Source organism: Heterodontus francisci, chromosome 7 (assembly GCF_036365525.1).
Source record: "Heterodontus francisci isolate sHetFra1 chromosome 7, sHetFra1.hap1, whole genome shotgun sequence".
NCBI lineage: Eukaryota > Metazoa > Chordata > Chondrichthyes > Heterodontiformes > Heterodontidae > Heterodontus > Heterodontus francisci.
The window spans coordinates 29,321,705-29,349,590 of NC_090377.1; the positions used below are offsets into that span (position 1 = coordinate 29,321,705).

General features: G+C 44.2%; 1 protein-coding gene across 4 annotated transcripts in view; it reads right to left on the reverse strand.

The window, feature by feature from the left end:
• lypd6b (LY6/PLAUR domain containing 6B) overlaps positions 1 to 27,886 on the reverse strand; it is a 191,461-nt gene that overhangs the window by 29,840 nt on the left and 133,735 nt on the right. The window contains exon 1 of one of the 4 annotated variants that reach the window (XM_068034487.1): positions 20,556 to 20,625. The exons of 2 other annotated variants lie outside the window; for them this stretch is intronic. The gene's annotated coding sequence lies outside the window, so the exon portion shown is untranslated. Of the gene's footprint in view, positions 1 to 8,825; positions 8,889 to 20,555; positions 20,626 to 27,886 lie in introns of those variants that run through there. One more of the 4 variants, XM_068034488.1, reaches the window with a different exon arrangement.

Consider the following 27,886-nt stretch of genomic DNA (forward strand, 5'->3'; position numbering starts at 1 on the left):
CTATCGTTATACAGTATCAGAGCATTTGTATGGATGTAGAATGAAAGCAAGACTGACTGAATGAAGGTGTGACGATCCCACAGCCCAATATCCTGTCAATGTTTATGGTACCTCAGCAATGACAATGCCTTCAAAAAAGTGAAAAGAGAAAATTGGACAGGAAAAATAAATCATAGCTAGAGTATAGAAACAGAAGGAGGCCATTCAGTCCCTCCAGTCTGTTCTAACATTCTATTAGATGATGGCTGATCTGTGCCACAACTCCATTTAAGCACCTTTGCTCCACGATACCCTAACAACAACAACTTGTATTTATATAGGGCACTTAAAGGAATAAAACATCACAACGCACTTCACAGCAGCATTATAAAACAAAATATGTCACCGAGCAGCTTAAGGAGATATTGGGGCAGATGATCAAAAGCTTGGTTAAAGAGGTAGGTTTGAAGGCGTGTCTTAAAGGGGGAAAGTGAAGGAGAGAGGTAGAGACGTTTAGGGAGCAAATTCCAGAGCTTAGGATCTAGGCAATTGATGCAACGGCCACCAGTGCTGCAGTGATTAAAATCGGAGATGCTCAAGAAGCTTGAATTAGAGAAGCACAGGTATCTCATAAGGTTGAAGCAAGAACCAGCCAAATACAATAAGTTGAGACGGGAAGTGAAGAGGAAAATACAACTGGCAAAGAGAGAATAGAATGGCAAAAATTTTCTACCAACATGTAAATAGTAAGCAGGTTATAAGAGGTGGGGTGGAGTCTATTAGGGACAACGAGCGTGATATATGCTTAGAAGCACAGGACAAGGCTGGAATACTTAATAAGTACTTTGTAATGGTGTTTACTAAGGAAGAGGATAAAGTAGACAAAGAAAAGCTATTCCCATTAACTGATGGTACAAGGACCAGGGTGTTCTATTCCAGAAAGCCAGTTGGTGAAGGATAATACCGGAGCCAACCTTCACTCAGTCTTTTACTGAGTAAAACGTTACAAGCATATACCTCCGAACTCAACCACCTATTGTTTTTTTAAGTGTCTCTTTATATGTGCTCAAGTAAAACCCTGATTAATGCCCTCCTTCTACATATAATTAAACATAATTGTTATAGGGGAGACAGTGGCATAATGTCACTGAACTAGTAATTCAAAGGCCCAGGCTAATGCTATGGGGATACGGGTTCAAATCCCACCATGACAGCTGGTGGAATTTAAATTCAATTAATTAATAAAAATCTGGAATTGAAAGATCATCTCAATACTGGTACCATGGAGAGATCATCGATTGTCCTAACAACCCATCTTGGTAGGGAAGGAATCTGCCATCCTTACCTGGTCTGGCCTACATGTGACTCCAGACCTACAGCAATGTGTTTGACTCCTTTGAAATGACCTAGCAAGCCACTCAGTTGTCAAAGGCAATTAGGGGTGGGCAAAAAATGCCAGCGACACTCACATCTCATGAAAGAATAAAAAAAACAATTGACATAGGGGAGGGAGACAGGCCGGCCCCAGCAATCGGGGTTGGGGGTTCACTGAGGACAGGTGGCGCTATTACCAGGAGGATCCCTCCGTGGGCCATGGAGTGCCCCTAAAGGAGGACTCTGCTAGGAGGCCACCAGGTATCACTGGCGATGTCCCCATGCAATGGCAGCACCCCCACTCCACCACCCCTCCCCCAAGACACAGGCAGAGTCAAGAAATGGGCCTTAATTGCTCACTTAATTTACTCAATTGGGTTCCCGGTAGGTGGGAAGCCTGTTTGTGAAGAAGACACTGAGACTAGGATGCTTTGATGGAGACTGTTTATTGCTAACCGCAGAGCTCACTACTTCACACCTAACAATCTCCAGCTAATGCTGGCTGGCTCTTCTTCATATATACACCTGAGTACAATTAACTAATCAACACCCAACACATGTTCACCCTATTACCTTCAACTACTAGGTATTTAACATCCATCAACAGAATTTATTAGACACCAACACAATCTACCACTTTTCTCGCCACTGGCAAAATGGCATGATGATGGTAAGACACCTGATGCCTTCCCATTCTATTTTGCCAGGCTTCCCTTCTCCCAGCATGTCGCCAAAGGCCTGGTAAAATTCCAGCCATAATTTCAAGGCCAAAGAAGTACACTAATTCTGTACTGTAAAATTCTATGAAATTGCATGAATTCTATCTATGTAATTTAGCAGAGGTTCCAATGTGATAAATAGGTCAACGGGAACTAAACTACTTAACAGCATTTGAAAAGTTTATGAACTAACATAAAAAATGGAAAATCCATTTTCACAGCTGCTCACATTGCAGTTAATACTGTGAACTTACACAGACACCTGACACAGCACTCTTTAACATAAGTTGCCAATAGCAAAAATAAAAACAGAAAAAGCTGGAAATACTCAGCAGGTCTGGCAGCATCTGTGGAGAGAGAAGCAGAGATAATGTTTCAGGTCAGTGACCTTTCATTGGAACTGGCAAGGGTTAGAAATGTAATAGGCTTTAAGCAAGTGAAGCAGGGGTTGGGCGGGGTGGGGGAGAAGAGAACAAAAGATAGGGCAGAGGGCAGGAGAGATTAAATAACAAAGGTGTCAGGGGGCAAAGGAAAAGTGAGTGCTAATGGTGTGGTGAAAGACAAAGCATTAGGTCCAGACTGAGTGATAATGACAGAATAATAGACAGCTCTGTCCAAAAGCACAAACATGAAAAAGCAAGTTTAAGGCAGACACATGGTTGAAAATAAAATAATAATAAAAAGAGGCCAGACATGCTCTGAACTCAATGTCGAACTGGAAGGCTGTAGAGTGCCTAACTGGAAAATGAGGTGCTGTTCCTCGAGCTTGTGTTGATGTTCACTGGAACAAGGCAGCAGGCCAAGGACAGAAATGTAGGTGTGAGAGCAGGGTGTCGAATTGAAATGGCAAGCAACCAGAAGCTCGGGGTCATGCTTGCGGATTGAGCAGAGGTTTTCCGCAAAGCGGTCATCCAATCTACATTTGGTCTCCCCAACGTGGAGGAGACTGCATTGTGAGCAGCAAATACAGTATACTAAATTGAAAGAAGTACAAGTAAATCGCTGCTTCACCTGGAAGGAGTGTTTGGGGCCTTGGATGATGAGGAGAAAGGAGGTAAAAGGGCAGGTATTACACCTTTTGTGATTCCAGATTTTCAGCATCCGCAGTATTTTGCTTTTATTTTAGTTGCCAATAGCAACCTGCTGTATGAGTTAAACCTGCCTGAAACTCTCAAATACAACAACAAAGCCCCTTTCATGACCTGCATATCAAGTTTGTGTCCGGTAAATTCATTCCAATTAAGCCCCGTTGAATTTCAAAGATTCTTTTGATTTTACAAACCTTTGTTCTAAAATGTTGGAGTTTAAGTTTGAGAGTTGTGATGTAAATAAATGTACAATGTTTAAAAGAGGGCAATTAGTATGGTTTGGAGCAGTCGTCCATCAAGATCAGTTCTTGGAAGGCTCGGGAAGTGTCCTTTTTCAGAGCCACTGTATTAACTGTGGGGAAATGTAGCATATATAACAAGCTACTGAATTGGTGGTATTGCGTACGCAGTTAATGAAGTCTATTTTTAACACCAGACATCATTGTGAAGTCATGATGTCATCAGGTGCATCATTCCACTCTGCTATTTACAGCTTTGTGTTAGCAATGTTAATGGCCTGTACCCTAAATTAAACCAGCTGAAAAAAAAATAAAACTAGGTAGAAAATAAAAGTCTTCTCCACTGTCATGCATGTGAACTAATGTCACTGCAGGGGCACTGAGACAGCCATGCAGTGCTTTTTCCCTGCAGTTTCACTGGGTTTCTGTGGCATGTCTGTCACTGTATCTGTCCATGGATGATCTTAGAGTAATGCAGGGATCGGCTAAGAGAGAAATACTTTAAAACGCTAATTATTAAACAAGACTAGATGATCTCCCATAGTCTTGCTCGTGGAAAATATGCTCTTTTATAAGTACAGGGTCATTCCACCATACACTGTAGAATGTATTTCTTTTTATTCATTCATCAGATGTGAGCATTGCTGGCCAGGCCAGAATTTGTTGCCAATCCCTAATTGCCCTTGAGAAGGTGGTGGTGAGCTACCTTCTTGAACCGCTGCAGTCCAGGTGGTATAGGTAGACCCACAGTGCTGTTAGGGAGGAATTCCAAGATTTTGACCCAGCGACAGTGAAGGAACGGTGTATAGTTCCAAGTCAGGATGGTGTGTGGTTTGTAGCGGTACTTGTCGGTGGTGGTGTTCCCATGCATTTGCTTCCCTTGTTCTTCTAGGTGGTCGAGGTCATGGGTTTGGAAGGTATTGTCGACAGAGTCTTGGCAAGTTGCCACAGTGCATCTTGTGGATGGTACATATTAATGTTACGGTGTGCTGGTAGCGGAGGGTGTGAATGTTTAAGGTGGTGGATAGGCTGCTGATCAAGTGAGTTGCTTTGTCCTAGATAGTGTTGAGCTTCTTGAGTGTTGTTGGAGCTGCACCCATCCAGGCAAGTGGAGAGTATTGCATCACACTCCTGACTTGTGACTTGTAGATGGTGGACAAGCATTGGGGAGATAGGAGGTGAATTACATGCCGCAGAATTCGCAGCCTCTGATTTGCTCTTGTAGCCACAGTATTTATAGGGCTGGTCCAGTTTAGTTTCTGGCAATGGTGACTCTCAGGATGTTGATGGTGGGGGATTCAGTGATGGTAATGTCGTTGAACATCAAGGTGATGTGGTTAAATTCTGTCTTGTTGGAGATGGTCATTGCCTGGCACTTACCAGCTCAAGCCTGAATATTGTCCAGCTCTTGCTGCACGTGAGCATGGACTGCTTCAGATCTGAAGAGTTGCAAATGGAACTGAACACTGTGCCATTATCAGCAAACATCTACACTTTTGAGGTTATGATGGAGCAGCTGAAGATGGTTGGACCCAGGACACTACCCTAAGGAACTCCTGCAGCGATTTCCTGGGGCTGAGATGTTTGGCTTTCAATAACCACAATCATCTTTCTTTGTGCTAGGTATGGCTCTAACCAGTGAAGAGCTTTCCTCCTTGATTCTCATTGACTTCAATTTTGCTCAGGCTCCTTGATGCCACACTCAGTCAAATGCTGCCTTGTTGTCAAGGATAGTCACTCTCACTTCACCCCTTGACTTCAGCTCCTTTGTCTATGTTTGGACCAAGGCTGTAATGAGCTCTCTAGCCAAGTAGCCCGGGAAGAACTCAAACTGAGCATCGGTTAGCAGGTTATTGCTGAGTAAGTACCACTTGATGGCACTGTCATTGATTTGTCCTGCTTTTTGTGGATAGGACATACCTGGACAATCTTCCACATTGTCAGGTAGATGTCAGTGTTGTAGCTGTACTGGGACAGCTAGACTAGGGATGCAGCTAGTTCTGGAGCACAAGTCTTCAGTAATACAACTGGGATGCTGTCAGGGCCCATAAACTTTACTATATCCAATGCGTTGAGCTATTTCTTGATTTCACATGGAGTGAGTCAAATTGGTTGAAGACTGGTATCTGTGATGATGGGGACCTCAGGGAGAGGCCGAGATGGATCATCCGCTCGCCACTTCTGGCTGAAGATGGTTGCAAATGCTTCAGCCTTGCCTTTTGCACTTATGTGCTGGGCTTCCCTTCCTCCGGTTAGTTGTTTAATTGTCCACCATTCATATCTGGATGTGGCAAGACTGCAGACCTTTGATCTGATTCGTTGGATGTGAGATTGCTTTGCTCTATCTTTTTAATACGCATGCAGTCCTGTGTTATAGCTTCATTAGGTTGGCAATTCATTTTTAGATATGGTTGGTGCTGCTCCTGGCATGCTCTCCTGTACTACTGCATTTAAACCAGATGAGCTACACTGGTCAGATGCTTATAGTTTCTTTCATCACACTCAATGGTCCAGTGCAAAAATGATACTGTGGCACTCAAAGGTTCAGTAAATCCACAGAAATAATAACCAAATCATAGTTTGCTTCATAAATCATTTTTTTACCATGTGCCTGCCCACTTTTTTTTCATGTTTGTGCTTTTGGCTAAGGCTGTTCATTATTCTGTCATTTTACACCCTCTCTGCACTAATGCTTTGTCTTTCACCATTAGCACACTCTTTGCCTTTGCCCTTGCCCCATGACCTCCTTGTCAGTTAATCTCCCTGACCCTCTGTCCTATCAACACCTTCCCTTTAGTTCTCTTTTCCCCCACCCCTGCTTTATTTGCTTAAAACCTATTACATTTCTAACATTTGCCAGTTCTGATGAAAGGTCACTGACCTGAAACGTCAACTCTGTTTCTCTCTCCATAGATGCTGCCAGACCTGCTGAGTATTTCCAGCACTTTTTGTTTTTATAAGCAAACCCTTACATTAATCTGTCACTGTTCTTTCAGTACTACCAACCATCTCAATTTGCCTGAACAGTAGCGTGCTGTTTCACATACAGTCTCATTTAATAAGGCTACGGAACACACACACCGTAAAGTACCAAGGAATCTTAACTCTACATCCACACGACAAAATTAAAACCGGGATGGTAACGCTTCCAAAATGTGCACCAGTTTAGTAGAGATGGTGCTACTCCTGGTGTAACATATCACCCCAAAAGATTCAATATTAAAAGAAATGAACTCAATCCAAGGACTTGGGAGGGTTTTACTTAACTGTCATTAGAATAGCAGTGATTTTAAGCTTTATTTCTTAAACTGGGCAAGATAACAGTGTGTTCTGACATCGTCATTTATGTTTCTGGATGCACAATCTGCCAAGGTAGAAGGAATGAAAACTGTTATCTTAGAAATTTTTGATGAATTCGGAGCAGTCAGAAGTAGATTCAAATACGTGTAACATTTCAACCTTAATATTCCCACACAACAAATTGAAGTGCAAAAGCCTGAGGATTTCCTTAATGTCAACTGTATACCAATTGCCTGAACAAAGCATGTCATAATTAATTAACTGTATGGTGCACATTCAGATTCAACTCAGGACAGGCAGTATTGATGGACGCAAGGACACAATCCCTTTGGGACACTCTAATGTGTGATTTTTTTTTTACTCGTTCACAGGTTGTGGGTGTCCTTAGTAAGGCCAGCATTTATCGCCTATCACTAATTGCCTTGAGAAGGTGGTGGTGGTGAGCCTGATAGTGGCTTGCTAGGCAATGACATCACTGTGGGTCTGGAATCACATACAGGCCAGACCAGGTAAGAACATCAGTAAACCAGATGGTATTTCACAACAATACAGTCGTTCTGTGGTCACCATTAATGATATTCCAGGTGTATTTAATTAATTGAATTTAAACTCCGCAGCTCCCATTATGGAATTTGAACTTGAGTCTCCCAGTCATTGGCACAGGCTCTGGATTACTCATCCAGTAACACACCCAGTATGCTACCCTACCCCGTGGCATAGGAATATCAGTGAAGCTCCCCTTTAATAGTTCTATACAATCGGTGGTGGGGAGTCTTGAAAGCTGCAAAGGTCCGAAAAAGAGTTTCTGAAACACAAGCAGAATCTCTTTTAATTAGTGTTTTTCTATGTAATTTAAAGCAAACTAACAATGTAGCATTCTCAGGAATGTTAATAGGTTGTTGCCTGGAGAAAAACAAGCATTCTCCCATTGCCATTATAAATTGCTTTTCATCCGCAAAGTGTGATCAAAGCATAATTATAGATTTCAGTCGCACTGTGCTGGGGAACTGGGAATAATGAGCAAGGGCAGTTGGATAAGTGGGCTGGTTGAGGATCAATCTTCAAGATTGACTTGTCTGCAGTCTCAATTCCACAATGCCTACTCACAGTTATTCACCATAAAATCATAGAAAAGTTATGGCATAGAAGGAGGCCATTCAGCCCATTGTGTCTGCGCCGGCTTATTACAGGATTACTTCAATTGCATTTGAATTGAATACGGAATTTAAGGATCTGGTATTGCTGGGAAGAGATCCAACAATCATATACATGACTGTCAGCTGCATCAAAGTAATTAAAAGATTTCACTGGAATTCACCCGACAGCAGCACAAGCGCTTTGAAAGATTTCAGAGACGCTTGAACCTGTATGTAGATCCTGCTTGCCCAGTCTTTGGTTTTTCTGTACCTAAGCCTAGATTAGTTGAGTGTGATAATAGATGACAGCTTTTGCTCCCTCTGTTCTGCTATTGTCATGAGAAATGTCATGTTGCCACGGTTACCAAACCTTATAGCCCAGGCAAATACCTTTAACACTTCAGTGTACGAAGCTCCTTAAGGAAAGATTGCGATTAGCTAGTGCCTGCAACCAGTCCATGTTACTGCTGCACTATCCAAACATCATTTCAAAAGTAAACAGCCACCAGTTGAAACACATCCTCAATTGAATTTTATTGTGGATTATTCAATAGCCTCTTCATGGTGATGTGAAATCATATAATATACAACAACCCTTATGATTAAGTTGCAGGGTGATACAGAGCAAATACTTCACTTCCAACCAGTCCCAACCTCACTTGGTTCCTAAGCATGTTGTGTACGTCCTTGCCCATATTGTTACCTGGAGTGCCGCACAAGAACAAAGAGCTCTACAGTTAATTAGACTGTCAATGCTCACTGTCTAGGATCCCACTTAAATAGTGTGAAGTACATGTGGTGCTCATTTATTGTACCCCATGCATGAGACAGCACTGAGTGCCTCAGAGAAAATGGAGGAAGGTACATTGTTCACTGTGCTGAAACTATGAGGGTAATTTTCAACTCTAGCAGGGGTAGAAAGCTGATAGTATCAGATCTGCCGTCCATTATATACCTCACGCGACCTTCCATTCTGAAAGCCGTACTCACCGGTAATGCCAGTTGCAGATTGGGCTGTAATATCATAGCATTGATTCTACCAACCCTGTAAATTCAGCTCCCTGCTGGGAATGTATGACAACTATCTACGGTGCTACAAGCTTCTGATTCTTGTGTAGAAAAAAGCAGTCCTTTGATGTTTGTTTTGTTACTCAATTGAAAGGCACTTAATGAGCAATTTCCATAGAAACTGAGAGTTCGGAATTATACTACCCACTCACAGTTCTTTGTGACCAGAATTTTAATTCAAGTGGTCAAAGTAAATGACATGTTCTGGTTGGAGAAATAAGAACTAGGGAACCAGTGACAAAAATTAAACCGAGAGAACAGTAACAGCTGAGACTTTTAGCACTGGGCTGCATTTTGCCTTTCAGTTCCTGTGGAAACTGAACTGTACTAAAGAATGTGCTACCGTCTGATTATACTGTTTAACTCACGCAAATGACAAGTTGCCCACAAGGTTGTGGGGGGAATTTTTTTTTAGGGTGGACAGCCATCAAAGTGACAGATGAAACATCTGAGCAAACGTGACTTATTGTCCTTTTAAGTCTGTTATCAATCAATTGAGATTTAAAGAATTAATGGGCATTTAAGGCAGGAAATTTGGAACATGTAATGAATTCTGTCTCCACCACGGTGCCTGGTTTCCCTTTGGTTGGTTCTTACAAACTAGTGAAATATACCATTTAGCAGAATTAATCAACATTCTCAATCTCAAAGAGGCTGGATTCTTATCCCATGTTCTAAGAAATCCTCATTTTACATTGGCTCCTAAATTTGGTTTTATATAGAAACATTGCTGAAATATTCATTCCCTGTGAGAAAGGCCAATATATTTCAGTTTCTTAGAAATTCACCCACCTTCTGATGGCAAATAGCTGTCAACTGTTTAGGTCAAACCTCACAATTAAATATAAGTGAATGACCTGTCATTACCCAAGTTTTACAAGGAGAGGTAGGAATTACAGCACTAAAGCTGGTCTTACATTGTAGAATTGGTGTCAAAGTGAACTTATTTCTTAGGTTTCCCATAAGCTGTTCTGCGACATTTTGTTTGTAAGAGGTAACTAGTCTTCTTGTGAACCAGCTTCTTAATGGCAACCCAAAATGAAGTGTTTTTTGAAAAATTGATTCTCGGCATGTGAGCTTTGCTGGCAAGGCCAGATTTTATTGCCCATTCCTAGTTGCCATTGAGAAAGTGGTTGAGCTTTCCTCTTTAACTGATGCAGTTCAGGTGGTGAAGGCATTCTCATAATACTGTTAGGTAGGGAGTTGCAATATTTTGAGCCAGCCACAGTTAAGGAATGCTGATATGTCTCCAAGTCAGGATCTGGAGGGGACTTGGAGGTGATTGTGTTCCCTTGCGCCTGCTGTCCTTGTCCTTCTAAATGGTGGAGATATCAGGTTTGGGAAGTGCAGTCGAAGAATCCTTGGCACGTTGTTGGATGTTTAAGCCATTGGGCAGGGTACCCATCAAGCAAATTGCCTTGCCCTGGAAACTGCTGAGGTTCCTGAGTGTTGTTGCAGCTACTGCAGGCAAGTGGAAAGTATTCCATCATACTCCAGACTTCTGCCTTGTAGGTGAATGTAGCTTCTCAGCCAGTATTGACGCTTATATTACAGATGAGATCCCATGAGGCCAAATCAGGGGATCACAAACAAACGAGGGTTCACTGAGTAATTCAGCTCTACATTTTACACAAGATTTGTGAACAACTGCGAACTTATGGGGCTGGATTTTCTGCCACTGCTGGAGCCAGGATTGGGATCAGAGGTGGGAGGGAGCTAAAAATAGCCCCGCTAGCCAGGTGTGCTAGTTCCCTGGCTCCATGCAGCCTGCAGGTCATTTTTGCAGAGATGGGCCCGGGGGTGGAGGGAGTGGGTGCTGCAGGCTATCTGCCCGCATGCAGTAAGTAGCCATCACAGCTCATTAAGAACCTGTTGAGGCCAATTAAAGGAGGCCAACAATTTCCCAGTCAGCTTCCAGGTTCCCACAGGCGGCGGGGGCCAGTTTAGGTGCCTGGAGGCCACCACCAGTGGCAGGCTGGGCAGTCAGCACTCCAGGTAGGCCTGGAGGCCCTAACTGCCTGCTTGGGCGCAGCAGCAGCCACAGGCCAGTCTGTGATTGGCCTTGACAGTCAGTACTGACCCTCCAGGTTCATTGATAACCAAACAGATAAAAACATTCCAGCCTGTTAACTAAAGAATTAAATATTTGGCAAACAATTTTGTTATTGACTGGTTAAAATATTTTCCTGTTCACATAAATATTAAGTATAACCAATACATAAACAGCTGATAATTCATTGCCGGAAAAGAGATATGTGATTACTTATACCTTCAGCTCTTCCTCTGTTGAAATCTTTATTAATTCTTTGATTAAAGATAATTGGCAAAAAGGCCAGGGGTAAGATGAGGTTTGATGATGATCAGGAATGCACTTTCTCAAAGGGTGGTTGAAGCAAATTCAATATTAACTTTTGAAGGGAATTGGTTAAATGCTTAAAGGGGAGATAGTTGCAGAGCTATGGTGAAAGAGCAGGAGTGTGGGTCTAATTGGATAGCTCATTCAAAGAGCTGGCCTCCTTCTGTGCTGTATAATTCATAGAATCAGAGAATGGTTACAGCACAGGAGGCCATTCAGCCTGTTGTGTCTGTGCCAGCTCTCCGCAAGAACATCTCACCTCGTCCCACTCCCCACCTTTTCCCCTAGACCTGCAATATATGATTTTATTTTGTATAATTGACATCACTCAAAGTAGCTGCTGAAGGAAGTCAAAACACATTTTTAAGGATACAATTTTTTCCATACATGCGCCCACACTTACATACACCCTGAGCGGAACTTTCCCAGCCCTGTGGTGGCAGGCTTGGAGACGGGAGCTGGGGAATAGGGGGAAGCCATGTTGGGTTGGCTCCCTGACTCATTATTGCCACTGGGGAACTTTCCCGGGGCAGGCAGAGACCCGGATCGACTGCCCGCACCACGGAGGCTCCATTTAATGAGGAAGGTGCTCTGCTAATAAAACCTCGCAACCATGGCAGTGCCCGTTACTATGGGGGATTTTTCCAATAGACAATAGACAAGTGTTAACAATTTGATCGAAGTTTATAAGATAATGACAGCAATAGATTGTGTTTGTGCACACAGTTTTATGACCAAGGCGGGAGTAATGCACTGTTAATTCAGTCCCACTACTCCACAGGTCACAGCATATTAGTGAAGTTTCCCACCCACCGGAAAATAGCCAAATTAAACACTCTATTTGTCCCCCAGAGTAAAACACACCAAACCAGGTTTCTTTAAACAACAACAAAATTAATTATTTATTAATAAACTATGTCTCAAATAATACTGAGATAACTCTATATGTGAAAGGATTCTTCTCAAACTTCTTATTCTTCTAACCTTCATGCACACACACATACATTCAAAAACTGGTTAACAGGGAAAAAAGGATGTTTTTAGGTTACAACTGTTACTTAGGAATTATAAAATAATTCGGTTGTCACGATCTGATAGGATATTTCCGGGTGGGTGAGGTGTCCCAGAGTCGAATAGTCAGATGTCACTCGAAGTCTCTCCAATCGAAGTTGATGAACAGTCTGTGATGGTTAGGCATTCAAAGCAATTTGTCTGCTGTAGACGTCACACAGGTCTTTCAGCAAGAGTGTAGCAACAAAGTCTAATTGGGTTTTAAAATAGCAGTCTAGCAATAGAAGCTTTCTTGAGCTTTCAGGACCTCCCAAAGCACAAGAGGCAATAGGAATCACTCGAGGCAGGATTCTTCAGAGACTGGAGGCAATAGGAATCTGCTACCTTCAAAAATGCAGGGCATCCTCTCTGCAAAGCAGTTTTCCTCCACAGAGTGTAGCAACTCCTCTTTTCCTGGGTCTTTTCCCTCTCCAGGGGTCCTTGCCCCTCTCCAGGTAGACCATAGCCACCACCTCAAATGTAGGATTTCTTTTTCCAGTAGTGGCAAGTCTTCTTTTACAGACAGTAGATCTTTTATTTGGTCTGCAAAACAGGTCCCAGCCAGCTCATTGCATGCTGCTGGTCTAGCCCACACTTCTTTCACAATGCAAAGTGAAACTAAAACCTGCAATCAAGTCATGTGACAGTCATAAATCTTCCTGTCATTTTTCTGTTGAGCTGCTTGGAAAGAGGTGCCTTGCAATCTGTGCACATATCACTCAGTCTACAATTCAAATATCAGCAAAGCACTTTTTGCAAAGAAAAATAGAAACACTCACATAACAGTTTTTGCCAACACCACCAACTTATATTTATATGGCACTTTTAATGTAATAAAGTGCCCCAAGGCACTTCACAGGAGCATTATAAAACAAAATATGACACCAAGCCACATAAGAAGGTATGTCAGATGACCAAAAACTTGATCAAAGAGGTACGTTTTAAGGAGTGTCTTGAAGGAGGAAAGTGAGGTTGAGAGGCGAAAAGGTATAGGGAAAGTATTCCAAAGCTTATAGCCGAGGCAACTGAAGACTCATCCACCAATGGTGGAGCGATTAAATTCAGGGATGCGCAACAGGCCAGAATTAAAGGAGCCCAGATATCTCGGAGGGTTGGGGGCTGCAGAAGATTACAGAGATAGGGATGGGTGAGGTCATGGAGGGATCTGAAAACAAGGATGAGAATTTTAGAATCAAGACATTGTTTGGCTGGGAGCCAACGTAGGTCAGCGAGCACAGGAGTGATAGGTGAATGGGACTTGGTGCAAGTTAAGACACGGGCAGCAGCTAAATAGGTTCAGTAAAATTAGGGGCCGCAATCTCAATTTCTGTCAGGACAAAGCTAAGTTAGATGTTAGGAGGTGGTTCTTTTCCCAAAGAATAGTTGACTGGTTGAACAGACTGCTAGTTCATGCGGTGAACACTGAGTTGCTGAATCCCATCAAATGAGAGCTGGACTGGTTTCTGGCTGGAACGGAGATCACCTCGTACAAAAGTAGATTCTGTGTAATATAAGGGGCAGACTATAAGACTGAAATGAGGAGGAACTTCTTCACTCAGAAGGTGGTGGTGAATCTTTGGAATTCTCTACCCCAGAGGGCTGTGGAAGCTCAATCATTGAGCATGTTCAAGATAGAAATCCATAGATATCTGGATACTAAATGACATCAAGGGATATGGGGATGGCACGGGAAAGTGGCATTGAGGTAGATGATCAGCCATGATCTAACTGATGGAGCAGGGTCGATGGGCTGAATGGCCTACTCCTGCTCCTATGTTCCTATTAATCAGGGCCAGAATGGTCTACTGGACTAGTTTTGATCAGCTAAAGGTGTCGGAGGGGAATTCTTCAGATTTTGTTTCTGTAGTTTATCTGGTTTGCAACCCCACCCCCTCGCACCCACCCCTCACCCCCAACCTCAGGAGACCATTTGACTTTTGAGTGGCTTGCGGAGTGTATATATTGCGATGCATCAAGCTATTGATGTTGTTTGGGACTGACTGGATGAACCAGAGGGTCTTTTCCTGTCCGTCATTCTTCGTATCTTCGTAATGTTGAGAGGTGACCCCGGTCACGTGCACTTGGAAGATATTCACATTTGAGAATTGGGCGTGACCAGTTTTAGGAGTTGTAGATTCATTCAGAAAAAGAGTTTGATGGACACACATAAAAGATCCTGGGTGTATTGCAGTTATGCAAGTTGCTCACTTACACCCAAAATTCTTTTAAAACATCGCCTGGTTCCATTTTTATCTATCCAGTTCCCGTTCCCCTACTGTTACCTCTGAAGTCCCCCAAGCATTTGGCCTTGACTCCTTCTTGTTTCTCATCTATGTACTGCCTCTCAGCAACACCATCCAAAAACATATCAAGTTCCACATGTACACTGACAACACCCGACTCTACCTCTCCATCACCTCTCTCGACTCCTCTACTGTCTCCAACTAAATGTTAGGAAGACCAAAGCCATTGTCTTCAGTCCCCACCACAAACACCTTTCCTTAGCCACTCCATTCCTCTCCCTGGTCACAGTCTGAGACTGAACTAGACCATTTGTAACAATGGTGTCCTATTTGACCCTGAAATGAGCTTCCAACCCCATATCCACTCTACCAAGACAGCCTACTTCCACCTCTGTAACACTGCCTGCCTCCAACAAGATCTTGATTTTAAAATTCTCATCCTTGTTTTCAAATTGCTCCATGGCCTCTCCCCTTCCTATCTCTGAAATAACCTTCTGCCTTACAACTCTCTGAGATCCCTGGGCTCCTCCAATTCTGTCCTCTTGTGCACCTCTGACTTTCATCACACCACCACTGGCAGCCATACCTTCAGCTGTCTAGGCCCTAAGCTCTGGAATTCCTTCCTTAAACATCTCTGCCACTTGACCTTTCTTTCCACATTTATGATGCTCTTTAAAACTGACCCATTTGACCAAGCTTTTAGTCATCTGTCCTAATAATCTATGTGGCTCGGTGTCAAATTTTGTTTAACAGCATTCTTGTGAAGAGCATAGGGATGTTTTACTATGTTAAATTTGCTATATAAATGCAAGTTGTTGTTATTATTATTAATTTGCCTCCAGATTGCAGCTGTATCTGGGGAGAAACTGCAGAGAAAACTCTAGGCCTTCCTCAAAATACATCTTATCAACAAGTTTCCAGCGACTCCTCCTAACCTTTTCTGTCTCAAGAAGTCTTTTTTTAACATTAAGAGGTACCACATAAACATAAGCTGTTGTTATTACTAATTTATTAAACAGAAAGTACAATGTTGATGGATCCTTCCTTCTTTATGCATATAATGGTAATTTAAATCACAGAAAGCAAAGCAAACACCCACACTTAGCCATTACTAAGTAACATCAAATGTACTCTCACATGCTGCTGCTCAAAAAACTGAGTTCAGTCAACTCAGTATATATTTTAAATAAAATGAACTTGTGACGAAAGGAATGATATTGGACCCCTATCTCAGAGACAAGAGTGCTGCCATATAGACAACAGTACTAGTTGGACTTGTAATAATCTCTCAGCCAGATCCTTTGAGGGACAGTAAGACAGCTGTTGCACCATGAGCTACTGCTATGACAGTTGATTTGCTTCCTCATATAAAAATATTTCCATACGTAGCCCTGGCTACCCCCTGATGGGTCTATCACAGCTAACTCTGACTCTGTCCTTATGTAATGCCCACATGCATGCATTTCCAGCAAAGATTACTGAATAGTGATCAGATTGGGAATATTTACCATTTTCATGTGAGGCCAAGGCTTTTCTGCCCTCTCAGGTTAACATAAAGATTCCACAGCACTATTTCAAAGAAGAGCAAAGGAGGTCGCCTAGCCAATATTTATCCCTCAACCAACATCACTAAAACAGATTATGTGGTCGTTACCTCATTTCTGTTTGTGGGATCTTGCTCTGCACACATTGGCTGTTGTGTACCTTACATTACAACAGTGACTGCATTTCAATAAGTATGTCTTTGGCTGTAAGGCACTTTGAGGCATCTGAAGGTCACAAAAGACGCGAAATGTGCATGTTCTTTCTTGACTGCCTGGTTTTCTTTTCCCTCAGGGTCTGCAGCCAATGTTAACACTTTAGTATTAATACCTCAATCGTTGCTCTGGCTGGGATCAGCTAAGCAAACTCCTTAACTGAACTGGCCAGTTTCAAACACTTTGGTCATATTAAATTATAGGAATATATGAGAAGAAAAATGTCTGTTTAGAGAGTCAGCAGATAAGGACATTGATCTCCAATCCAAAAAGCCGGTTGGACAAGAAAACACAGGGTTTAATGACAAGGACAAGGAACATCAAAACCTACAAAGCAAGACTTCCACTGGCTTTACTGCATTTTCTCACAGCTTCCTGCTGCTGCTCCAAGAATCCCATCTTATTGAATCACAGGATCCTAATTTGTAATAAACAGAGGACTGTAAAACTAATTCCACACAATTACTGAGGAAATACTCTTGTCCTGTTGGTTCCTTGATAATACTTCTCCTGCTGTGAAACAATGCTGAGTGCACTGTCTGAAGTATCCTAGACAATTTAATAGCAGCAGTTTGCAGGCTTGTGAGATAACAACCCAATTTATGGTGCCAAATTTATGCAAAAGTGACAACTTGGGTGGAACTCATCACCAACTTTGAACTCGTATTTTTCATAAATAAAAATGGAAAAAAACTTGCAAGTGTTGAAACTAAAGTAGAAAAACGTTGGAAATACTCTGCAGGTTCCAGTCAGCACCCAGTTGTAAGCTTTTCTGTGAACAACACACTGAAAGCTAAGCTCCATACTACAAAAGGACATTAAAGGAAAATACAAAAAAGATTTACAAGCATGGTGCCTGAAGATATTTTAGGAAGATATAACTATCCAGGAAGATTGAGTAGACTGCCCTGGAAAAGAGAAGACTACTTCCACCGCCATAAAATCACTCAACTTCACCCTGGCCTCAGCTCATCAGCTATGGAAACCCTCATTTATACCTTTGTTATCACTGGACTTGACAATTCCAATGCATTCCTGACAGGTCTCCCACATTCTACCCTCTGTAAACTTGAAGTCATCCAAAACTCTGCTGTCTCAATTATAACTCGCACCAAGTTCCATTCCTCCCCGCTTGCTGACCTGCATTTGCTCCCGGTCAAGAAATGTCTTGATTTTGAAATTCCCATCCTTGTTTCCAAATCGCTCCATGGCTTTGCCCCTCCCTATCTCTGTAAACTACTCCAGCTACCTCCAAGATATTTACGCTCATCAAATTGTGGCCTGCTGAGTATTTCTAATTGGAGTGGCTCCACCATTGGTGGCCAGTTGCCTAGGGTTATGTTCTGGAATTCTTCCCTATACCTCTCCGCCTCTCTATCTCACTTTCCTCCTTTAAGACACTCCTTAAAGCCTACCTCTTTGGCCAAGCTTTTGGTCGCCTGGCCTAACATCTCCTTATGTGGCTCGGTGATATATTTTGTTTTATAATGCTCCTGTGAAGTGCCTTGGGACGTTTTATTATGTTAAAGGTGCTATATAAATACAAGCTGTTGTTGTTGACTAAGAGGAGACCTGATAAAAGTCTTTAAAATGTTGACAGGATGGAAGTGGCAAAACTGTATCCTCCGCCATTTCCGCCACATCCAGCGTGATGCCACCACCAAACACATCTTCCCTACCCCTGCCGGTCAGCGTTCCAAAGGGATCGTTCCCTCCACGATACCCTGTCCACTCCTCCATCACCCAGACACCTCATCCCCTTTGCATGCAATCACAGGCCCCAAACACTCCTTCCAGGTGAAGCAACGATTTACTTGTATTTCCTTCAATTTAGTATACTGTATTCGCTGCTTACAATATGGTCGCCTCTACATTGGGGAGACCAAACGTAGATTGGGTGATCGCTTTGCGGAACACCTCCGCTCAGCCCGAGAGTACGACCTCAAACTTCTGGTTGCTTGCCATTTCAACACACCACCCTGCTCTCATGCCCACATTTCTGTCCTTGGCGTGCTGCAGTGTTCCAGTGAACACCAACGCATGCTCGAGGAGCAGCATTTCATCTTTCGATTAAACACTCTACAGCCTTGTGGACTCAAAATTGAGTTAAACGATTTTAGAGCATGACTGGCCCTTTTTAAAAATTTGTAATTTCTTTTTTAAATTATTATATTTTTCTTTAACCATGTGCCTGTTTTTCATGTTGTGCTTTTAGATAGAGCTGCGCATTATTCTGAAGGCAGAAGGGCAGGTTAATAGGGTGGTGAAAAAGGCATATGGGACACTTGCCTTTATCAATCGAGGCATAGATTACAAAAACAGGGAGGTCATGTTGGAGTTGTACAAAACTTTGGTAAAGCCACAGCTGGAGTACTGTGTGCAATTCTGGTCGCCACATTATAGGAAGGATGTGATTGCATTGGAGGGGGTGCAGAGGCGATTCACCAGGATGTTGCCTGGGATGAAACATTTAAGTATGAACAGAGGTTGGATAGGCTTGGGTTGTTTGCGCTGGAGCAGAGAAGACTGAGGGGTAACCTGATCGAGGTGTACAAGATTATGAGGGGCATGGACAGGGTGGATAGGGAGCAGCTGTTCCCCTTAGTTGAAGGGTCTGTTCCGAGAGGTCACAAGTTTTAGGTGAGGGGTGGGAGGTTTAAGGGGGACTTGAGGAAGAACTTTTTTACCCAGAGGGTGGTAACGGTCTGGAATGCCCTGCCTGGGAGGGTGGTAGAGGCGGGTTGCCTCACATCCTTTAAAAAGTACCTGAATGAGCACTTGGCACGTCATAACATTCAAGGCTATGGGCCAAGTGCTGGCAAATGGGTTTAGGTAGACAGGTCAGGTGTTTTAATGCATCGGTGTAGACTCGATGGGCCGAAGGGCCTCTTCTGCACTGTATTATTCTGTGATTCTGTGATTATTCTGCCATTAACACTCTCTCTGGACTAATGCTTTGTCTTTCACCACAAGCGTGAACACACTCTTTGCTTTCATCCCAGAAAAGCTTTGATATTTAATCTTTCCTGCCCTCTGCTCTATCACACACCTTCCCTTTTGTTCTCTTCCCCACCATCACCCCACGCCATCCCTCCCCCTCACCCGCCCCTTTACTTGCTTAAAACCTAATACTTTTCTTATCTTTGCCAGTTCTGATGAAAGGTCACAGACCTGAAACGTTAACTCTGCTTCTCTCTCCCCAGATGCTGCCTGATCTGCTGAGTAATTTGAGCACTTTCTGTTTTTATTTTGTATCCATCTGAGGGTGGGTTCACAACAAGCAGATTATATATAAAATAGCCATTAACAGATCAAATATGTAGGGGGAATTTCATTACAAGGGGAATGGTGTGAATTTGAAAGTTGCTGCCACATGGAGTAGCTGATGCGACAATTAAGGGGAGACTGTGCTGTTGACAAGAGGGAGTAGAGAATACACTAGAGTGATATGTGAGCCATGTGAGCCGCATGGAAGATGGCAGGATCCCCAAAGACACATTGTACAGCGAGCTCGCCACTGGTATCAGACCCACCGGCCGTCCATGTCTCCGTTATAAAGACGTCTGCAAACGCGACATGAAATCGTGTGACATTGATCACAAGTCGTGGGAGTCAGTTGCCAGCATTCGCCAGAGCTGGCGGGCAGCCATAAAGACAGGGCTAAATTGTGGCGAGTCGAAGAGACTTAGTAGTTGGCAGGAAAAAAGACAGAGGCGCAAGGGGAGAGCCAACTGTGCAACAGCCCCAACAAACAAATTTCTCTGCAGCACCTGTGGAAGAGCCTGTCACTCCAGAATTGGCCTTTATAGCCACTCCAGGCGCTGCTTCACAAACCACTGACCACCTCCAGGCGCGTATCCATTGTCTCTCGAGATAAGGAGGCCCAAAAGAAGATATGGGGTTGGGGTGGGAAGAGGTAATTGGGATCGGGTGGAGTTTAAACACCAGCATGAACCAGTTTGTCCAAATGGTCTGTTTCTGTCCTGTAGATTTTATGTAATTCTATGCAATCTGCATGCATGTTATTAGAACTGGAAAAAAAAAATTAGGCTGGATTTTACGTGGTGATCTGTGGCGGAGGGGTACCTGAAGATGGGTCCGGAGGAGGCCCACCACGGACTTCGACGCCAGAAGGCCCGTAACGGCGCCCCACCACCCAACCACCGCCGCCCCCCCCGCCACTGGGTGACAGGACCTCAAATAAAATATTCAAATAAATAAAATTAATTAATTTACATAGACTTACCTCCAATCTTGAGGGTCAAGCGTGTCGGCCGGCACTCCTGCACCTTCAATTCCCCGTCCAGGGAAAGGCAGCATGACACTGGTGAGGAGGGGGGAAGGAGGTAAGATTTTCAGTGCGGGGTGCGGTCAAATATGCGTAATAGTGTAGGGGCTGGTGGGAAGGGTTCCACTTCAATTTGGGGGGGGGGGGAAGGGCAGATATAAAAGGTAAATGTTTTGGGGGAAAGGTCAAACAGTTAATGCAATTGTTATTGTGGTGGGGGAGGGGGAAGAAGGGCATAAGAAATTTATTTATTTAATTTTGGGGGGTATTTGTTTAAAAATTTAAATGTGCTGGCAAGGCTGGCAGCTGACGCCATTACCATGGATGAACAGCCTGCCCCCTCCACGAGACTGGGCGGTGGGGGGGGTGGGCTGCCCTGGCTACTTAAATGAGATTGCGGTCGCTCTTTGGCCGTCATTTATTAAGTTCGCCGCCAAGATCGGCAGCAGGCTCTTAAAATCCAACCCATTGTTTCTTGCACTGCCTTTTTTTCCCTTTAAAATCTTTGTTCATCATTTAGTTTTCAGTTGCAATGAAGGTTTTAAAATGAAAAGTTCTCTTAATGGCTGTAGACTGATCCATTGTGTATATCATAATTTTCCACTATAGTTTTGATACATGCTCAAGTTCAGAGAGGGAAGGAACACCTTCCTGCAGAATATCAACATTACAAAGGAGGAGGTGTTGGAGGTTTTGAAGCGCATTCTTCTTCTTCTTTGGCCTCCTTGTCTCGAGAGACAATGGGTAAGCGCCTGGAGGTGGTCAGTGGTTTGTGGAGCAGAGCCTGGAGTGGCTATAAAGGCCAATTCTAGAGTGACAGACTCTTCCACAAGTGCTGCAGATAAAATTGGTTGTCGGGGCTGTTACACAGTTGGCTCTCCCCTTGCGCTTCTGTCTTTTTTCCTGCCAACTGTTAAGTCTCTTCGACTTGCCACACTTTAGCCCCGCCTTTATGGCTGCCCGCCAGCTCTGGCGATCGCTGGCAACTGACTCGCACGACTTGTGATCAATGTCACAGGACATCATGTCGCGTTTGCAGACGTCTTTAAAGTGGAGACCTGGACGGCCGGTGGGTCTGATACCGGTGGCGAGCTCGCTGTACAATGTGTCTTTGGGGATCCTGCCAGCTTCCATGCGGCTCACATGGCCAAGCCATCTCAAGCGCAGCTGACTCACTAGTGTGTATAAGCTGGGGACGTTGGCCGCATCGAGGACCTCTGTGTTGGAGATACGGTCCTGCCACCTGATGCCAAGATCAAGAGGGTAACCAGGGAAAAGGTTGGCCCACTCAAGGACAGAGAAGGGAATCTATGTGTGGAGCCAGAGGAAATGGGCGAGGTACTAAATGAGTACTTTGCATCAGTATTCACCAAAGAGAAGGACTTGGTGGATGATGAGCCTAGGGAAGGGAGTGTAGATAGTCTCAGTCATCTCATTATCAAAAAGGAGGAGGTGTTGGGTGTCTTGCAAAGCATTAAGGTAGATAAGTCCCCAGGGCCTGATGGGATCTACCCCAGAATACTGAGGGAGGCAAAGGAATAAATTGCTGGGGCCTTGACAGAAATCTTTGCATCCTCATTGGCTACAGGTGAGGTCCCAGAGGACTGGAGAATAGCCAATGTTGTTCCTTTGTTTAAGAAGGGTAGCAAGGATAATCCAGGAAATTATAGGCCGGTGAGCCTTACGTCAGTGGTAGGGAAATTATTAGAGAGGATTATTCGGGACAGGATTTACTCCCATTTGGAAACAAATGGACTTATTAGCAAGAGGCAGCATGGTTTTGTGAAGGGGAGGTCATGTCTCACTAATTTGATTGAGTTTTTTGAGGAAGTGACAAAGATGATTGATGAAGGGAGGGCAGTGGATGTTATCTATATGGACTTCAGTAAAGCCTTTGACAAGGTCCCTCATGGCAGACTGATACAAAAGGTGAAGTCACATGGAAGCAGAGGTGAGCTGGCAAGATGGATATAGAACTGGCTCGGTCATAGAAGACAGAGGATAGCAGTGGAAGGGTGCTTTTCTGAATGGAGGGATGTGACTATTGGTGTTCCGCAGGGATCAGTGCTGGGACCTTTGCTGTTTGTAGTATATATAAATGATTTGGAGGAAAATGTAGATGGTCTGATTAGTAAGTTTGCGGACGACACAAAGGTTGGTGGAGTTGCGGACAGTGATGAGGATTGTCAGAGGATACAGCAGGATATAGATCAGTTGGAGAATTGGGTGGAGAAATGGCAGATGGAGTTTAATCCGGACAAATGTGAGGTAATGCATTTTGGAAGGCCTAATGCAGATAGGAAGTATACAGTAAATGACGGAACCCTTAGGAGTATTGACAGGCAGAGAGATCTGGGCGTACAGGTTCACAGGTCACTGAAAGTGGCAACGCAGGTGGATAAGGTAGTCAAGAAGGCATACGGCATGCTTGCCTTCATCGGTCGGGGCATAGTGTATAAAAATAGGCAAGTCATGCTGCAGCTGTACAGAACTTTAGTTAGGCCACACTTAGAATATTGCGTGCAATTCTGGTCGCCACACTACCAGAAGGACATGGAGGCTTTGGAGAGGGTACAGAAGAGCTTTACCAGGATGTTGCCTGGCCTGGAGGGCATTAGCTATGAGGAGAGGTTGGATAAACTCGGATTGTTTTCCCTGGAACGACGGAGGTGGAGGGGCGACATGATAGAGGTTTACAAAGTTATAAGCGGCATGGACAGAGTGGATAGTCAGAAGCTTTTTCCCAGGGTGGAAGTGTCAGTTACTAGGGGACATAGGTTTAAGGTGAGAGGGGCAAAGTTTAGAGGGGATGTGCGAGGCAAGTTCTTTCCACAGAGGGTGGTGAGTGCCTGGCACTTGCTGCCGGGGGAGGTGGTGGAAGCAGGTACCACAGAGAATTTTAAGTGGCATCTTGACAAATACATGAAGAGGAAGGGAATAGAGGGATACGGACCCCGGAAGTGCAGAAGGTTTTAGTTTAGGCAGGCATCAAGATCGGCACAGGCTTGGAGGGCCGAATGGCCTGTTCCTGTGCTGTACTGTTCTTTGTTCTTTGTATTCTCCGGAGGCAGAGAAGATGGAATGAATTGAGACGTCGCTCTTGGCTGACATACGTTGTCCAGGCCTCGCTGCCATAGAGCAAGATACTGAGGACACAGGCTTGATACACTCAGACCTTTGTGTTCCGTGTCAGTGCGCCGTTTTCCCACACTCTCTTGGCCAGTCTGGACATAGCAGTGGAAGCCTTTCCCATGCTCTTCTTGATTTCTGCATCTAGAGACAGGTTACTGGTGATAGTTGAGCCTAGGTTGGTGAACTCTTGAACCACTTCCAGAGCGTGGTCCCCGATATTTATGGATGGAGCATTTCTGACTTCCTGTCCCATGATGTTCATTTTCTTGAGGCTGATGGTTAGGCCAAATTCGTTGCAGGCAGCCGCAAACCTGTCAACGAGACTCTGCAGACACTCTTCAGTGTGAGATGTTAAAGCAGCATCGTCAGCAAAGAGGAGTTCCCTGATGAGGACTTTCCGTACTTTGGTCTTCGCTCTTAGATGGGCAAGGTTAAACAACCTGCCACCTGATCTTGTGTGGAGGAAAATTCCTTCTTCTGACGATTTGAACGCATGTGAGAGCAGCAGGGAGAAGAAAATCCCAAACAGTGTGGGTGCGAGAACACAGATATGTTTCACGCCACTCAGGATAGGAAAGGGGTCTGATGAGGTGCCGCTATGCTGAATTGTGCCTTTCATATTGTCATGGAATGAGGTGATGACACTTATTAGCTTTGGTGGACATCTGATCTTTTCTAGTAGTCTGAAGAGACCACGTCTGATAACGAGGTCAAAGGCTTTGGTGAGATCAATGAAAGCAACGCATAGGGGCATCTGCTGTTCACGGCATTTCTCCTGTATCTGACGAAGGGAGAACAGCATGTCAATGGTTGATCTCTCTGCTCGAAAGCCACACTGTGCCTCAGGGTAGACATGCTCGACCAGCTTCTAGAGCCTGTTTAAAGCGACTCGAGCGAAGACTTTCCCCACTATGCTGAGCAGGGAGGTTCCACGGTAGTTGTTGCAGTCACCGCGGTCACCTTTGTTTTGATAGAGGGTGATGATATTGGCATCGCGCATGTCCTGAGGTACTGAGGTAAGGTGGATAAATCCCCAGGGCCTGACCAAGTGTATCTTAGGATGCTATGGGAAGCAAGGGAGGAGATTGCTGGGGCCCACGCAGAGATTTTTGTATCATCGTTAGCCACGGGTGAGGTACCGGAAGACGGGAGGATAGCTAATGTTGTGCCTTTATTTAAGAAGGGCAGCAGGGATAAGCCAAAGAACTACAGGCTGGTGAGCTTATATCAGTGGTGGGAAAGTTATTGGAAGGGATTCTGAGAGACAGGATTTATATACATCTGGAAAGGCATGGTCTGATTAGGGATAGTCAGCATGGCTTTGTGCGTGGGAAATCATGTCTCACGAATTTGATTGAGTTTTTTGAGGAGGTGACCAAGAGGATTGACGAGGGCAGGGCGGTGGTCGTTGTCTACATGGACTTTGGCAAGACCTTTGACAAGGTCCCGCATGGTAGGCTGGTCCAGAAGATTCGAACACAGTGGATCCAGGGTGAGCTAGCAAATTGGATACAAAATTGGCTTGGTGACAGGAGGCAGAGGGTGGTAGTGGAGGGCATGGTTAGTAAGTTTGCAGATGACACCAAAATTGGTGGTATAGTGGACAGTGAAGAAGGTTGTCTAAGGTTACAACAGGATATAGATCAACTGGGAAAGTGGGCAAGGGACTGGCAAGTGGAATTTAACGCAGACAAGTGTGAAGTGATGCATTTTGGGAAGTTAAACCAGGGCAGAACATATACAGTGAATGGCAGGGCCCTGGGAAGTGTTCTTGAGCAGAGAGCCCTTGGGGTGCAAGTACATAGTTCCCTGAAAGTGGCAACACAAGTAGACAGGGTGGTGAAGAAGGCGTATGACATGCTTGCCTTCATCGGCCGAGGCATTGAGTACAAGAGTTGGGACGTCATGTTATAGTTGTACATAACGTTGGTTAGGCTGCATTTGGAGTACTGTGTGCAGTTCTGGTCGCCGCATTACAGGAAAGATGTGATTAAGCTAGAGAGCGTGCAGAAAAGATTCACGAGGATGTTGCCTGGTTTGGAGGGCTTGAGTTATAAAGAGAGATTGGATAGGCTGGGTCTGTTTTCCCTGGAGCGAAGGAGGCTGAGAAGGGACATGACAGAGGTATATAAAATTATGAGAGGCAATGATAGAGTAAATAGCCAAAGTCTGTTTCCCATGGTAGGGGTGACTAAAACTAGAAGGCATAGATTTAAGGTGAGAGGGAGGAGGTTTAAAGGGGAACAAAGGGGTAAAATTTTCTCACAAAGAATAGTGGGTATCTGGAATGAGCTGCCTGAGGAGGTGGTGGAGGCAGGAACAGTAGCGACATTTAAGAGGCATCTACTTGAATGAGCAAGGCATAGAGGGATATGGAATAAATGCAGGCAGGTGGGATTAGTATAAATAGGCATTATGATTAGCATGGACGCAGTGGGCCGAAGGGCCTGTTTCTATAATAAAAGCAAAATACTGCGGATGCTGGAAATCTGAAACAAAAACAAGAAATGCTGGATTCAATCAGCAGGTCTGGCAGCATCTGTGGAAAGACTGTTTCTATGCTGTACGACTCTATGACTAAACTCTTAAAAACCAAACAGCCCGAAAATGCAAGGCATATATCGTTATTTCTGTTCTGCTTACAGTTGCAACCAGCACCCAAGTGACATAACTGGTAGGAATTTTAGGCCCAGATGGGGCTGAGTGCAGAGGTGGTTGGACACAAAAATATGCACTGCTGGCCGGCAAGCCGGTTTGTCAGAAACATAGAAACATAGAAAATAGGAGGAGTAGGCCATTTGGCCCTTCAAGTCTGCTCCGCCATTCATTATGATTATGGCTGATCATCCAACTCAGTAACCTGTTCCCACTTTCGCCCCATATCCTTTGATCCCTTCAGACCCAAGAGCTATATCTAACTCCTTTTTGAAAACATACAATGTTTTGGCCTCAACTGCTTTCTGTGGTAGCGAATTCCACAGGCTCACCACTCTCTGGGTGAAGAAATTTCTCCTCATCTCAGTCCTGAAAGGTTTACCCCGTATCCTTAGACAATGACCCCTGGTTTTGGACTCCCCCACCATCGGGAACATCCTTCCTGCATCTACCCTGTCAAGTCCTGTGAGAATTTTATAGGTTTCTATGAGATCCCGCCTCACTCTTCTGAACTCCAGCGAATATAATCCTAACCAACGCAATCTCTCCTCATATGTCAGTCCCGCCATCCCAGGTAAACCTTCACTGCACTCTCTATAGCAAGAACATCCTTCCTCAGATAAGGAGACCAAAACTGCACACAATATTCCAGTTGTGGCCTCACCAAGGCCCTGTATAATTGCAGCAAGACATCCCTGCTTCTGCACTTGAATTCTCTCGCTATGAAGGCCAACATACCACCTGCCTTTTTTTACCGCCTGTTGCACCTACATCCTTACCTTCAGCGACTGGTGTACGAGAACATCCAGGTCTCACTGCATATTCCCCTCTCTCAGTTTATAGCCATTCAGATAATAGTCTGCCTTCCTGTTTTTGCTACCAAAGTGGATAACCTCCCATTTATCCACATTATACTGCATTTGTCATGCATTTGCTTACTCACTCAACTTGTCGAAATCACCCTGAAGCCTCTTTGCATCCTCCTCACAACTCACCCTCCCATCCAGTTTTGTGTCATCTGCAAATTTGGATATATTACATTTGGTTCCCTCATCTAAATCATTAATGTATATTGTGAATAGCTGGGGTCCTAGCACCAATCCCTGCAGTACCCCAATAGTCACTGCCTGCCATTCGGAAAAAGACCCATTTATCCCTACTCTTTGTCTCCTGTCCGCCAACCAATTTTCTATCCATCGCAATACACTACACCCAATCCCATGCACTTTAATTTTATATGCTAATCTCTTTTGTGGGACTTTGTCGAAAGCCTTCTGAAAGTCCAAATAAACACATCCACTGGCTCCCCCTCATCAACTCTACTCGTTACATCCTCGAAGAATTCTGGTAGATTTGTCAAGCATGATTTCCCTTTCGTAAATCCATGCTGACTCTGTCTGATTCTACCACTGCCTGCTATAAAATCTTTGATAATGGACTCTAGAATTTTCCCCACTACTGATGTCAAGCTGACTGGTCTATAATTCCCTGCTTTCTCTCTA